Source organism: Urocitellus parryii, chromosome 2, assembly GCF_045843805.1.
Source record: "Urocitellus parryii isolate mUroPar1 chromosome 2, mUroPar1.hap1, whole genome shotgun sequence".
Classification (NCBI taxonomy): domain Eukaryota; kingdom Metazoa; phylum Chordata; class Mammalia; order Rodentia; family Sciuridae; genus Urocitellus; species Urocitellus parryii.
Window position 1 is genome coordinate 93,820,900 of NC_135532.1, and position 15,054 is coordinate 93,835,953.

The window sequence follows — 15,054 nt, forward strand, 5'->3', positions numbered from 1 at the left end:
TCCACAGTTTAGCTACTGTGAATTGTGCTGCTATAAATATTGATGTAGCTGTGTCCCTGTAATATACAGTTTTTAAGTCCTTTGGGTATAGGCTGAAGAGTGGGATAGCTGGGTCAAATGGTGTGGTTTCATTCCCAGCTTTCCAAGGAATCTCCATACTGCTTTCCACATTGGCTCAATTTGCAGTCCCACCAGCAGTGTATGAATGTACCTTTTTCCCCACATCCTCGTCAACACTTAATGTTGTTTGTCTTCATAATAGCTGCCATTCTGACTGGAGTGAGATGAAATCTTAGAGTAGTTTTTATTTGCATTTCTGTAATTGCTAGAGATGTTGAACATTTTTTATATATTCGTTTTTTGATTGTATATCATCTTCTGAGAAGTGTCTGTTCAGATCCTTGGCCTATTTGTTGACTGGGTTATTTGGGGGTTTTTGGTGTTTGGCTTTTTGAGTTCTTTAAATACCCTAGAGATTTGTACTCTATCTAATGTGTGAGTGGTAAAAATTTGCTCCCAAGATGTAGGCTCTCTATTTACCTCATTTATTGTTTCCATTGCTGAGAAAAATCTTTTTAGAAAAAGCTTTTATTTATTGATTCTTAAATTTATTTCTTGTGCTATAGGGGTCTTATTAACAAAGTCAGGGCCTAGTCCTGCATGATGATTTGGGCCTACATTTTCTTCCATTAGACACAGGGTCTCTGGTTTAATTCCTAGGTCCTTGATCCACTTTGAGCTGAGTTTTGTGCATGGTGAGAGATAGGGGTTTAATCTCATTTTGTTGCTTATGGAATTTCAGTTTTCCCAAAACCATTCATTGGTTGAAGGAGGCTATCTTTTCTCCAATATATGTTTTTGGTGCCTTTGACTATATAACATAACTGTGATTATGTGAGTTAGTCTCTGTGTCCTCCATTCTGTATCTCTGGTATACAAGTCTATTTGGTGCCAATACCATGCTGTTTTTGTTATTATTGCTCTGTAATATAATTTAAGGTGGAATTCTATAGTGATACCACCTGCTTTACTCTTCTTGCTAAGAATTGCTTTAGATATTCTGGGTCTCTTATTTTTCCAGATGAATTTCATGACTGCTTTTTCTATTTCTATGAGGAATGTCATTGGGATTTTTATTGGAATTGCATTAAATATATATAGTGCTTTTGGTAGTATGGTCATTTTGATAATATTAATTCTGCCTATTTAAGAACAAGGGAGATCTTTCTATCTTCTAAGGTCTTCTTTTATTTCTTTAGTGTTATGTAGTTTTCATTGTATAGTATTTCACCTCTTTTGTTAAGTTGATTTCCAAGTATTTTATTTTTTTGAGGCTATTGTAAATGGGATAGTTTTATTCATTTCCCTTTCTGAGGATTTGTCACTGATATACATAAATGCCTTTGATTTATGGTGTTTATTTTATATCCTTCAACTTTGCTGATTTAACTTACTAGTTCTAAAAGTTTTCTGGTGGAATTTTTTGGATCTCCTGAGTATAGAATCATATCATCAGCAAACAGTGCTAATTTGAGTTCTTCTTTTCCTATCTGTACCCTTTTAATTTCTTTCATCTGTCTAATTGCTCTGGCCAGTGTTTCAAGAACTATGTTAAATAGAAGTGGGGAAAGTGAGCATCCCTGTCTTGTTCCCAATTTTAGAGGGAATGCTTTCAACTTTTATCCATTTAAAATGATGTTGGGCTGGGGCTTAGCACAGATAGCCTTTATGATGTTGAGGTATGTTCCTGTTATCCCTACTTTTTCTAGTGTTTTGAACATGAAGGGGTGCTGTATTTTTTCATATGCTTTTTCTGCATCTTTTAAGATTATCATATGATTCTTATCTTTAAGTCTATTGATGTGATGAATTACATTTGTTGATTTCCATATGTTGAACCAACTTTATATCCCTGGGATGAACCCCTCTTGATTTTGGTGCATGATCTTTTTGATATGTTTTTGTATTCAATTTGTCAGAATTTTAATAAGAGTTTTTGCTTCTATGGTTATTAGAGATATAGGTCTGAAGTTTTCTTTCTTTGATGTGTCTTTGCCTGGTTTTGCAATTAGAGTTATATTGGCTTCATAGAATGAGTTTGGAAGTACTGCCTTTTTTCTATTTCCTGAAATAAATTGAAGAGTATTGGTATTAGTTCTTCTTTAAAGGACTTGTAGAACTCACTGTGTACCCATTTGGTCCTGGGCTTTTCTTGGTTGTAGGCTTCTGATGACATGTTCTAATTAATTGCTTGAAATTGATATTTTTAAATTCTATTTGTCATCCTGATTCAATTTGGGCAAATCATATGACTCTAAGTATTTGTTCATGCCTTCAACATTTTCTATTTTATTGGAGTATAAGTTTTCAGAATAATTTCTAATTATCTTCTGTTTTTCTTTAAGACTATTGTGATATTATCTTTTTCATCATGTATGTTAGTAATTGAGTTTTCTCTTTCCTTCTCTTCATTACCATGGCTGAAGTTTTGTCAGTTTGATTTATTTTTTTCAAAGAACCAACTTTTTGTTTTGTCAATTTTTTTCAGTTGTTTCTTTTGTTTGAATTTCATTGATTTCATCTCTGATTTTGATTATTTCCTATCTTCTACTGCTTTTGGTGTTGATTTGTTCTTCTTTTTGTAGGGCTTTGAGATGTAATGTTGAGTCATTTATTTGTTGACTTTCTTCCTTAAAGGAATGAAATCCATGCAATGAACTTTCCTCTTAATACAGCCTTCATTATGTCCCAGAGATTTTGATATATTGTGTCAGTGTTCTCATTTACTTCTAAGAATTTTTTAATCTCCTCCTTGATATCTTCTGGTTTTAGAGGTGTGTTAAACCTACCCAGAATTATTGTGTTGTGGTCTATTTTACTCTTGAACTTGAGAAGAGTTTGTTTGATGAACATCTATGCTCCATTGCTTGGGGCATATGTATTTAAATTGTTATGTCTTGTTGGTGTATGGTTCCCTTGAGCAGTATGAAATGTCCTTCTTTATCCCTTTTGATTAACTTTAGCTTGAAGTCTACTGTATTTGATAGGAGGATGGAAACCCCTGCTTACTTCTGCAGTCCATGAGAGCACTATGCTTTTTCCCAACATTTAACCTTCAGTCTGTGAATTTCTTTTCCTATGAGTCTCCTGGAAGGCAGAATTTTTTTTATTGGTTGTTCACAACATTACAAAGCTCTTGACATATCATATTTCATACATTAGATTGAAGTGGGTTATGAACTCCCAATTTTACCCCAAATGCAGATTGCAGAATCACGTCAGTTACACATCCACAATTTTGCATAATGCCCTATTAGTAACTGTTGTATTCTGCTACCTTTCCTATCCCCTACTATCCCCCCTCCCCTTCCCTCACATCTTCTCTATCTACCCCATCTACTGTAATTCATTTCTCTCCTTGTTTATTTTCCCATTCCCCTCACAACCTCTTATATGTAATTTTGTATAGCAATGAGGGTCTCCCTTCATTTCCATGCAATTTCCCTTTTCTCTCCCTTTCCTTCCCATCTCATGTCTCTGTTTAATGTTAATCTTTTCTTCCTGCTCTTCCTCCATGCTCTGTTCATAGTTGCTCTCATTATATCACAGAAGACATTTGGTATTTGTTTTTTAGGGATTGGCTAGCTTCACTAAGCATAGTCTGCTCTAGTGCCATCCGTTTCCCTGAAAATTCCATGATTTTGTCATTTTTAGTGCGCGTAATATTCCATGGTGTATAAATGCCACATTTTTTTTATCCATTCATCTATTGAAGGGCATCTGGGTTGGTTCCACAGTCTAGCTATTGTGAATTGTGCTGCTATGAACATCGATGTGGCAATATCCCTGTAGCATGCTCTTTTAAGGTCTTCAGGGAATAGTCCGAGAAGGGCAATAGCTGGGTCAAATGGTGGTTCCATTCCCAGCTTTCCCAGGAATCTCCATACTGCTTTCCAAATTGGCCACACCAATTTGCAGTCCCACTAGCAATGTACAAGTGTACCCTTTTCTCCACATCCTCGCCAGCACTTGTGGTTGTTTGACTTCATAGTGGCTGCCAATCTTACTGGAGTGAGATGGTATCTTAGGGTGGTTTTGATTTGCATTTCTCTGACTGCTAGTGATGGTGAGCATTTTTTCATGTACTTGTTGATTGATTGTATATCCTCCTCTGAGAAGTGTCTGTTCAGGTCCTTGGCCCATTTGTTGATTGGGTTATTTGTTATCTTATTGTCTAATTTTTTGAGTTCTTTGTATACTCTGGATATTAGGGCTCTATCTGAAGTGTGAGGAGTAAAAATTTGTTCCCATGATGTAGGCTCCCTATTTACCTCTCTTATTGTTTCTCTTGCTGAGAAAAAACTTTTTAGTTTAAGTAAGTCCCATTTGTTGATTCTTGTTATTAACTCTTGTGCTATGGGTGTCCTATTAAGGAATTTGGAGCCTGACCCCACAATATATAGATCAGAGCCAACATTTTCCTTCTATCTTCTTGATATCTGATTTGATATCGAGCTCCTTGATCCATTTTGAGTTAACTTTTGTGCATGGCGAGAGAAAGGGATTCAGTTTCATTTTGTTGCATATGGATTTCCAGTTTTCCCAACAGCATTTGTTGAAGATGCTATCCTTCCTCCATTGCATGCTTTTATCCCCTTTATCAAATATAAGATAGTTGTAACTTTGTGGATTACTCTCTGTGTCCTCTATTCTGTACCATTGGCCCACCCGCCTGTTTTGGTACCAGTACCATGCTGTTTTTGTCACTATTGCTCTGTAATATAGTTTGAAATCTGGTATCGCTATACCGCCTGATTGACACTTCCTGCTTAGAATTGCTTTTGCTATTCTGGGTCTTTTATTTTTCCATATGAGCTTCATGATTGCTTTATCTATTTCTACAAGAAATGCTCTTGGGATTTTGATTGGCATTGCATTAAACCTATAGAGAACTTTTGGTAATATCCCCATTTTGATAATGTTAGTTCTGCCTATCCATGAACAGGGTATATTTTTCCATCTTCTAAGATCTTCTATTTCTCTCTTTAGGTTTTTGTAGTTTTCATTGTATAAATCTTTCACCTCTTTTGTTAGGTTGATTCCCAAGTATCTTATTTTTTTTGAGGATATTGTGAATGGAGTGTTTTTCCTCATTTCCATTTCAGATGTTTTGTTGCTGATATACAGGAATGCCTTTGATTTATGCGTGTTGATTTTATATCCTGCCACTTTGCTGAATTCATTTATTAGTTCTAGAGTTTCTTTGTAGACCCTTTTGGGTCTGTTAAATATATTATCATGTCATCTGCAAATAATGATAAGTTAAGTTCTTCTTTTCCTATTTTTATGCCTTTAATTTCTTTCATCTGTCTAATTGGTCTGGCCAGTGTTTTGAGAACTATATTGAATAGAAGTGGTGATAGAGGGCATCCCTGTCTTGTTCCAGGTTTTAGAGGGAATGCCTTCAATTATTCTCCATTCAGAATGATGCTAGCCTGAGTCTTAGCATAGATAGCTTTTACAGTGTCGAGGTAAGTTCCTGTTATCCCTAGTTTTTCTAATGTTTTGAACATGAAGGGTTGCTGTACTTTGTCGAATGCTTTTTCTGCGTCTATCGAGATGATCATATGGTTCTTATCTTTAAGTCAATGTGGTGAATAACATTTATTGATTTCCGTGTATTGAACCATCCTTGCATCCCAGGGATGAATCCTACTTGATCATTGTGCACAATTTTTTTGATGTGTTTTTGTATTCGATTCGCCAGAATTTTATTGAGGATTTTTGCATCTAGGTTCATTAGAGATATTGGTCTGTAGATTTCTTTCTTTGAGGTGTCTTTGTCTAGTTTCGGAATCAGGGTGATGTTGGCCTCATAGAATGAATTTGGAAGAGCTCCCTCTTTTTCTATTTCCTGAAATAACTTGAAAAGTATTGGTATTAATTCTTCTTTAAAGGTTTTGTAAAACTCCGCTGTATACCCATCCGGTCGTGGGCTTTTCTTGGTTGGTAGTCTTTTGATTGCTTCTTCAATTTCATCCATTGATATTGGTCTGTTCAAATTGTGTGTATCCTCCTGACTCAGTCTGGGCAAATCATATGACTTAAGAAATTTATCAATGTCTTCACTATCTTCTATTTTATTGGAATATAGGTTTTCAAAATAATTTCTAATTGTCTTCTGTATTTCTGTAGCATGTGTTATGATATTGCCTTTTTCATCCCTTATATTAGTAATTTGAGTTCTCTCTCTTCTTCTCTTCGTTAGCATGGCTAAAGGTCTGTCAATGTTATTTATTCTTTTGAAGAACCAACTTTTAGTTTTGTTAATTTTTTCAATAGTTTCTTTTGTTTCAATTTCATTGATTTCCGCTCTGATTTTAATTATTTCTTGAAATCTGCTAAATTTGCTGTTGTTTTGCTCTTCCTTTACTAGGGCTTTGAGATGAAGTGTGAGCTCATTTATTTGTTGGTTTTTTCTTTTTTTGAGGAATGACCTCCAGGCGATGAATTTCCCTCTTAAAACTGCTTTCATTGTGTCCCATACATTCCAATATGTTGTGTCTGTATTTTCATTTATCTCTAAGAATTTTTTTATTTCCTCCTTTATGTCTTCTGTAACGCACTGATCATTCAGTAACATATTGTTCTTTTCCATGTGATGTAGGATTTTTCCTTCCTTCTTTTATCATTGATTTCCAGTTTCATTCCATTATGATCAGATAAAATGCATGGTATTATCTCCACCCCTTTATATTTACTGAGGGTTGCCCCATGGCATAATATATGGTCTATTTTTGAGAAGGATCCATGTGCTGCTGAGAAAAAAATATATCCACTTGATGATGGTTGATATATTCTATATATGTCAGTTAAGTCTAGGTTATTGATTGTGGTATTGAGTTCTATAGTTTCTTTATTCAACTTTTGTTTGGAGTATCTGTCCAATGGTGAGAGAGGTGTGTTGAAGTCACCCATAATTATTGTGTTGTGGTCTATTTGATTCTTGAACTTGAGGAGAATTTGTTTTATGAATGTCGCAGCACCATTATTTGGTGCATAAATATTGAGAATTGTTATGTCTTGTTGGTGAATGGTTCCTTTTAACAGTATATAATGTCCTTCCTTATCCCTTTTGATTAACTTAGTCTTGAAGTCTATTTTATTCGATATGAGGATGGCCACCCCTGCTTGCTTACGAGGACCGTGTGCGTGGTATATTTTTTCCCATCCTTTCACCTTCAGCCTGTGTATGTCTTTTCCAATCAGATGTGTCTCCTGGAGGCAGCATATTGTTGGATTTGTTTTTTTAACCCAAGATACCAGCCTATGTCGCTTTATTGGAGAGTTTAAGCAATTACCATTTAGAGTTAATATTGATATATGGTTTGTACTTCCAGCCATGATTGATTATTTATCCGTTTTTTTTAATTTAGTTTGTTTCTCCATGATTATCTTTCCCCTCGCCCTCTGTCTTTACCGAGGTACTTTTCACTGATGGTTTTGATTATTGTTTTTCATTTCTTCCTCGTGTAGTGTTTTGCTTAAGATGCTTTGCAATGCTGGTTTTCTGGCTGCAAATCCTTTTAACTTTTGTTTATCATGAAAGATTTTTCTTTCGTTGTCATACCTGAAGCTTAATTTTGTTGGATACAGAATTCTTGGTTGGCATCCATTGTCTTTCAGTGTTTGAAATACATTGTTCCAGGACCTTCTTGCTTTCAGCGTCTGTGATGAAAAATCCGTTGTTAACCTTATTGGTTTACCCCTGAATATAATCTGCCTCCTTTCTCTTGTAGCTTTTAATATTTTCTCTTTGTTCTGTATATTGGATATCTTCATAACAATGTATCTTGGTGTTGGTCTACTGTGATTTTGTGTGCTCGGTGTCCTGTATGCATCTACAATTTGTATATCCGTTTCCTTTTTTATTTCTGGAAAGTTTTCTGTAATTATTTCATTCAGCAGGTTACTCATTCCCTTGGTTTGAATCTCTATACCTTCCTCTATCCCGATGACTCTTAAGTTTGGTTTTTTTTACGTTATCCCATATCTCTTGGATGTTTTTCTCGTGATTTTTTACCTGCCTTTCTGAGTTGGCTAAACTCTTTTCAAGATGATACATTTTGTCTTCATTATCTGACGTTCTGGCTTCTACTTGCTCCACTCTGTTAGTGATACTCTCATTTGAGTTTTTAATTTGGTTTATAGTTTCCTTCATTTCTAGAATTATTGTTTGATTTTTTTATAATCTCTATCTCCTGATAAATATGCTTATTTGCTTCTTTTATCTGTTTATGTAATTCGTTTTCAATGTGTTCTTTCACTGTTTGAATTTGCTGTCTCATATCATCTTTAAGGTTCCATTCCATCTGTCTAAGGTGTTCCTTGAGTTCTTTATATGACCATTTTTCTGATGACTCTAGGTCCTCCTGAATATTTAGGCTGTCCTGCATTGTTTATACTCCTTTTCTTCCTTGATTTTTCATGCTGCTCATGTTACTTCTTGTTCTGTTTTACTGCTGAGTTACTGTTTACTCCTATAAATTTGTTTGATGCTTGGGAGGAAAGGTATTAGAAGGGAAGGGAAGAAGTCACTAAAGAGAATGAGAGTAAGCAGGTAGAATTCAAGGAAGGGGGAATAAGAAAATTGAAAAGAAATGAAAAGACAAAAGAAGAAAAATATAGGAAATACAAAAAGAAAATTTTTTAAAAAAAATAATTAAAAAATTAAAATTAAAATTAGAAAAAATTTTTTAAAAAATTTAAAAAACAACAAGAAAGAAAAATGAAAATGAAAAAACCCAAATCAAAAAAAAAAAAACCTAATAAATGCAGTCTTTGAGTTTGATTAACTTCTCTTCCAGTAGGTGGAGCTGTGCCCACCAGGCCAAGCTTCTCCTGTCAATATGCGGGAACCAATCACTGTGCAGCAGCTCCTCCTCCCAGACTGGGCGAGTCTCCAATCCTTAGTGCCTAGGGCCTCCTCTTGTGTCTAGTCACTTCCCCACTTTTCCTCTAGCCAGGCCCCTCTCACCGGTGACGCTCACCACAATACTGGCTACACTCCAGGTCTGCTGCTCCTGGGAGCTCTGTTTTCATGAATGTCTGGGCACACTCTCCCTGTTTGCCATTCCCTCAGACCCTAAGTTTGTAGAGCTTGGGTCTTAGAATCCTCAGCGAATTTGATTGCCCTCCGGTAGCCACACCCCCGGTATCTGGTGCAAGAGACCCCAGTTGTCAGCACTGGTGGGAGCGGTAGCCGGGAGTTCTGCACCGTGGGTCCCGCGCCACTCCTGATTCCCTCGGTCTGGCTATTGAGCTCACGGGAGAGCTGGGAGGGGCCCTTAAGGTTTCCCCGATGTGTGGAGAGGGAAGGCTAGGGGATTACACATCTGTAGCCGCTGGTTTCAATGAAGTTATCTCCTCCTCCGCTGCAGTCTGGTGATGTCAGTTCTCTGCCATGGTGGTATCTCTTGCAAATGGCGACAGTTCATTTCCCTTTGCCGGGTGACCAATGCAATGGGTGGGTCCTGACTGTCTCTCCCAAGCCCCGTTTCAATCCTGTGGCCACTGCCTATGAAGGCTCCGTTGGCATTTACCTCCGTAGGATCAGAAGGGCCGACCAGTTGTTTCAGCGGGATCGTTAGTACTGAGTCACAGCTGTTTGTCTGTGGGAAGCAGGCGAATAGGAGCTTGAATTCAGCCGATCCAGGCTCAGTGTGTGTTCTGAGAGGCCCAGACTGTTTGCCCCAGATCCACGTCAGCTCAGCATTGCCTAGTGATCCTGAGCAAACAGCATTTAGACTGTTTACAATCCCTATGCCCGCACAGCTGAAGAGGTCAGAGACTTGATCTCTCCGCGCCCACCGCCATGTTGGATCCTCCTTGTGCCACATTTTCTTTATCCATTCATCCATGGACAGAACCTAGGCAGTTCCACAATTTGGCAATTATGAATTGCTCTACCATAAGCATTGATACACAATGTATTGCTATAGTAAGCTGACTTAGTTATTTTTATGAATACTGAAGATTGAGTGGTATAGTTGGATCATATCATAGTCATTTGAGGAACTGCCATACTGATTTCTATAGTGGTTGTACTAATTTATAATCCCAAGCAACAGTATAGGTTTTTTCCTTTTCTCCACAAACTCACTAGCATTTATTATTATGTGTGTTCTTGATGATTGCAATTCTTAACTAGAGGGAGATGAAATCTCAGTGTAGTTTTGATTTGCATTTCTCTAACGGCTATAGATGTTGAACCTTTTTTCATGTATTTGTTGGTTATTTGTATTTCTTCTCTTGAGAAATATCTGTTTAGGAAATTTTTGTATTTATTAAATGGGTTGTCTTTTGTGGTTACATTTTTTTTAGTTTTTCTATATTTTGGATATAATCCTCTGTCAAAAGAGTAGCTGGCAAAGATTTTCTTCCATTCTGTTGCTTTTCTCTTCATACTCACCTTTGCTGTGCAGATTAATATTTTGCCATCCCATTTAAATTTTCAGTTTTATTTCTTGAGTTTGGGAGTCTTATTGAGGAAGTTTCTGCCTGTATGCATATGTTGGGTTGTTGATCCTCTGTTTTTCTCTAGCAGTTGTAAAACTCCTGGTCTAATTCCTAAATCTTTGATCCATAGTATAGGCATACATCCCTTATCAGATATATGATTTGTCAATATTTTCACTCATTCTCTAGCTTTTCTTCTACTTTCTTGATGGTATCCTTCAAAGCACAAAAGTTTTAATTTTAATCCAACTTACCTATTTTTTCTTTTGTTGCTGTGCTTCTAGTGTTCCACCTAAAAACATTATCCATAGGTCATGGAGATAAATTTTCTTCTAAGAGTTTTTGTAGTTTAGCTCTTATATTTAGATCTATGATCCATTTTTAGTTAATTTTTATATATGATATGAAATAAATTTAAATCCATCTTCATTATTTTGTATTTCTGCATCCAATATTTTCAGCACCATTTTTTGAAATTCTATTTTTTTCCATCTTGAATTTGAATTGCCTTGACAACCTTGTAAAACATTAGTTTATTATATGAAAAGATTCTGAAACGGGAAATTATGTAATCTGATTGACATTTGAAAAGGATCAATCTTTCCAAAGAACACATTTTAGAGAGGCAAAAGGACAAGTAAGACACCACCTGGGATACTGTTATATAAATCTAAGCTAGAATCTAGTGGTGGCTTCGACTAATGGAAGCAAAGAAGATGGAAAGAGATATAAATGTTAAAAATATATTTTGGAGACAGAATTGATTTGCCTAATTGTCCCTTTTTTTCCACTTGTCAGTGTCACAATTATCTTTTCTCCTTTTTTCTTTCAAATGATCTGAGAATTTTTACTAATGTTTTTGTATGTCTTTTTAAAAAATGTACTTTTCTTATTTCCTGTTTCAGTAATAAGCCTCAACGTTTTGTTACTAAGACTACAAACTAATGTGTATCTAAACCTATCTTTTTCCTTCTTGACTATCACCTACATTCTATTAGTTCTCACCTCATCAAGGGTTTTCCTTTATTAATTTCTGTCTCCTTTATCTTTAATATTTTTCCTTGTACTAACACTATTCCATGAGATGTTAACGTGCTAATGTGTATCCCATCTTTTTTGAAGTCAGATTTGTTGGATATAATTTTTATGTAGTAAAATTTGCCCTTTTTATTGCATAATTCAGTGAATTTTGATGATTGTATGTCATTGTGAAACCACCATTGCAGTTAAGATAATATGGGCCAGGCTATAATGGTCAATGACTAAACAGACTCCATTTTACCCTAAATCTCCATGTTATGTAAGAAATGCTTCTCCCTTGAGAGAATTCTGCCTCTTCCATCCTGATCCTGCTTGGCACACCCTGCATAGAAACACAGATATTTCTGTTCTTCTTATATGATGAAAATTTTTTCTCTTTTTGGTTCCATTTTTTTCTGGGCAATGTATCCTGTCAGATAATGTTTGTCTAGATGTTAGTAAACATTCTTTAAATCATACTCAACTAGGGTCATTTTGACCTACTTCCCCTTCTGCTTATGATATTAGATCTCATGATGTTTGTAATTTTGAATCATAGCAAAAGCCACTTATAATTAATATACTGACATGTTTTACTTGTGGTTTTAAACTATAAACGGTGTGCTGTAACGCCTGGAGGGGGTCAAGGTGTATAGACATGCAGCCTGCCTCCTCATCCTGCCAGCTGGTGCCTCCCCAGCTGGTGAATAAAGATGGCTCCATCCTTTACATTGAGACTGTCTTGGTAATTTATTGCAATCTCAGTGTAACAAAGAAATAGAACATTTTATCACCCCAAAGTTCCCCCTGCACTTTTATAGACAGTGTACCCTCCTTTCTCAGCCTTGGCAACCCCTGATCTCTGACCCTAGAGTTTTGCCTTTTCCAGAATGTAATATAGATAGTAACATATATGTATATTTTCTCTCATATGTGGAAGCTACAGAGAAAAAGGGGAAAGGGTGGGAAGTGGAATCCCAAGAAAATAAAAAGGAGACCAGTAGAGTAGAGGAAGGAGACAAGAAAACAGAAGGAGGGAAAAGAAAGGAGAGGAACTAGGAATTGGAATTGACCAAATTATGTTGTGTGCATGTATGAATATGTAACAACAAATTCCACTGATATGTAATGATTATGTACTAATAAAGAATTAATAAATGGGCTGGGGATGTGGCTCAGTGGTTAAGTGCCTGTGGGTTCAATCCCTGATACCCCCCAAAATAAAAAATAAATAGTGATATATAGCATATGGTCTTTGTGATTAACTTTTCACTTAACATAATGCTTTTGAGATTGATCTATATTATTATGTCTCAGTAGTTTCTTGTGTTTTTTAATTGTGCAATTGTATTTGGTTATATGAACTATTTATCCTTTGAAAGCAATTTAGAGTTTTGTTATTATAAATAAGCTGCTATAGACATTCAAATTCAGGCTTTTGTGTGGACATGTTTTCATTTCTCCTGAGTAAATACCCAGGAGTAGAATTACTGGTTTATGTTTAGTAAGAAGCTGTCAAACTGTTTTTCAAAGTAATTATACTATTTTGCATTCCCACCAACAGTTTATGAGCATTTTATCCGCTTTATATTCTTGCCAAGCCTTGATATTCATTCTTTAATTTTAGCCCTTTTAGTAGATCATGTAGTAGTTTCTCACTGTTTTAAATTTGTGTTTTCCTAATGACTTAATCATGTTTTCTTATTATTGTTTTTCATCCCTGTCATTACAGTACTAAACCTAACAGGCATTTGAGGTCAGAAATCAAACATGTACTAAGTGTCCATTTACCTTACAAAACAAAGACCTGAATCACCATTACTATCACCACCCCACTTTCAAATATATTTTTGTTCAGGTAACCAAAGCCCTTGTTAATAAAAGAACCATAAGCTTAAAAAAGATGTAAACAATGATAAATTCTAGGGAGGATGTAGATAAAAAGGAACACTTTTACACTATTGGTGGAATTGTACATTAGTACAACCACTATAAAAATCAATATGGAGGTTCCTCATAAGGCTAGGGTTAGGGGCTGGGGTTGTGGCTCAGCAGTAAAATGCTCACTTAGCATGTGTGAGGTTCTCAGTTCAGTCCTCAGTACCACATAAGAATGAATAAATAAAATAAATATGTTGTGTCCAACTACAACTAAAAAAAAAGACTAGGGTTAGAAATGGTACCACCATATGACCCAACTATACCATCCCTAGGTGTCTACCCTAAAGAATTAAAGTCAGTATACTATAGCAATACATACATACTTACATTTGTAACATCACATTCATAATAGCCAAATGATGGAACCAACCTGAGTTTCTGTCAGTGGATGAATGGATAAGGAAAATGTGGTATAATCTATGGTTTTATTCATCTATAAAGAAGAATAAAATTATGTCATTTATAGGAAAATGGATGTAATTTGAGAATATTAAGTGAAATAAGCCAAACTCAGAAAATGAAGGGTCTCGTGTTTTCTCTCATATTTAGAAACTAGAGAAGAAAAAGGAAAACATTGGTGGCATGGGGTCTCATGAAAATAGAAGGAAGACCAGTAGAGTAGAGGAAAGGAACCAGAGGAAGGGAGGAAGGAAAGAAAAGTGGAAATACTGGGGAATGATATTGGCCAAATTATATTTTTATATTGTGTGCATGTACAAATATGTAACAACAAATCCTGCCATTGTGTAAAATTATAGTATACCAACAAAAACATGGAAAAACTAATAATAATAAATAACTGTGTCAACTAAATGAACAAACGAATACATGAACTGATCAAACCATGCAGTTGATATTCCATCTTATAATTCTTGTAGAATATTTTAATACCTGTCCTTTTACTGATATCACATGTATTCAGTTAGTGTGACTGGGGACACAAGGGAAGCAAACTACTTTTATAGCCATATACTTTGTCTTCACCATGCCTCAGTTTTCCTGTTAAGTTGGTAGGGAACCTTAGCATGAAGAGATTAAATGAGATTCTGTGTAGGGACTGGAAGGAGATGAGGGACAAAGGAGATATTTCTCCAAATTTTTCAAAAACTACATCTATGGGCTGTTATTTTTTTAGTTCAATAATTTCCGTATGGAATTACCTATATTATTTGAGAAATAAAATATTTACTGACTTAAATTCTGCCGCAGTCCGGCTGGGCACAATAACCGGGAGGTGACAAGCAACTTGAAGGTTGAAGTGGGAACTCAAGGTAGCGGGCACCCAAGGTAGCAGGAGCCACTTTATTTCGGTACAGCAGAGGTATATATACCTTACTGATTACACACAGCTTGTCTCAATTAGCATCATCTAGATACAGTAGTCAGCCAATAAGGAATCCTCATCATCTTAATGGCTCGGTGGCGTTGCTTCACAAACCACTCCTCCTGGAAAACTGCCAGGTGCCATCTTGACTTGATTGCAGCCCTCAACAAAATTCTGCGTTAGTTATAACACATCATTTGTTTTTTACTTTTCACTCAACTTTTTGTAAGTCCTTGTAGTGTTTTTTCCCC

General features: G+C 35.8%; 1 protein-coding gene across 1 annotated transcript in view; it reads left to right on the forward strand.

Moving 5' to 3' along the window:
• Positions 1-15,054, forward strand: part of Dock3 (dedicator of cytokinesis 3) — a 656,066-nt gene that overhangs the window by 467,429 nt on the left and 173,583 nt on the right. The window lies entirely within an intron of this gene.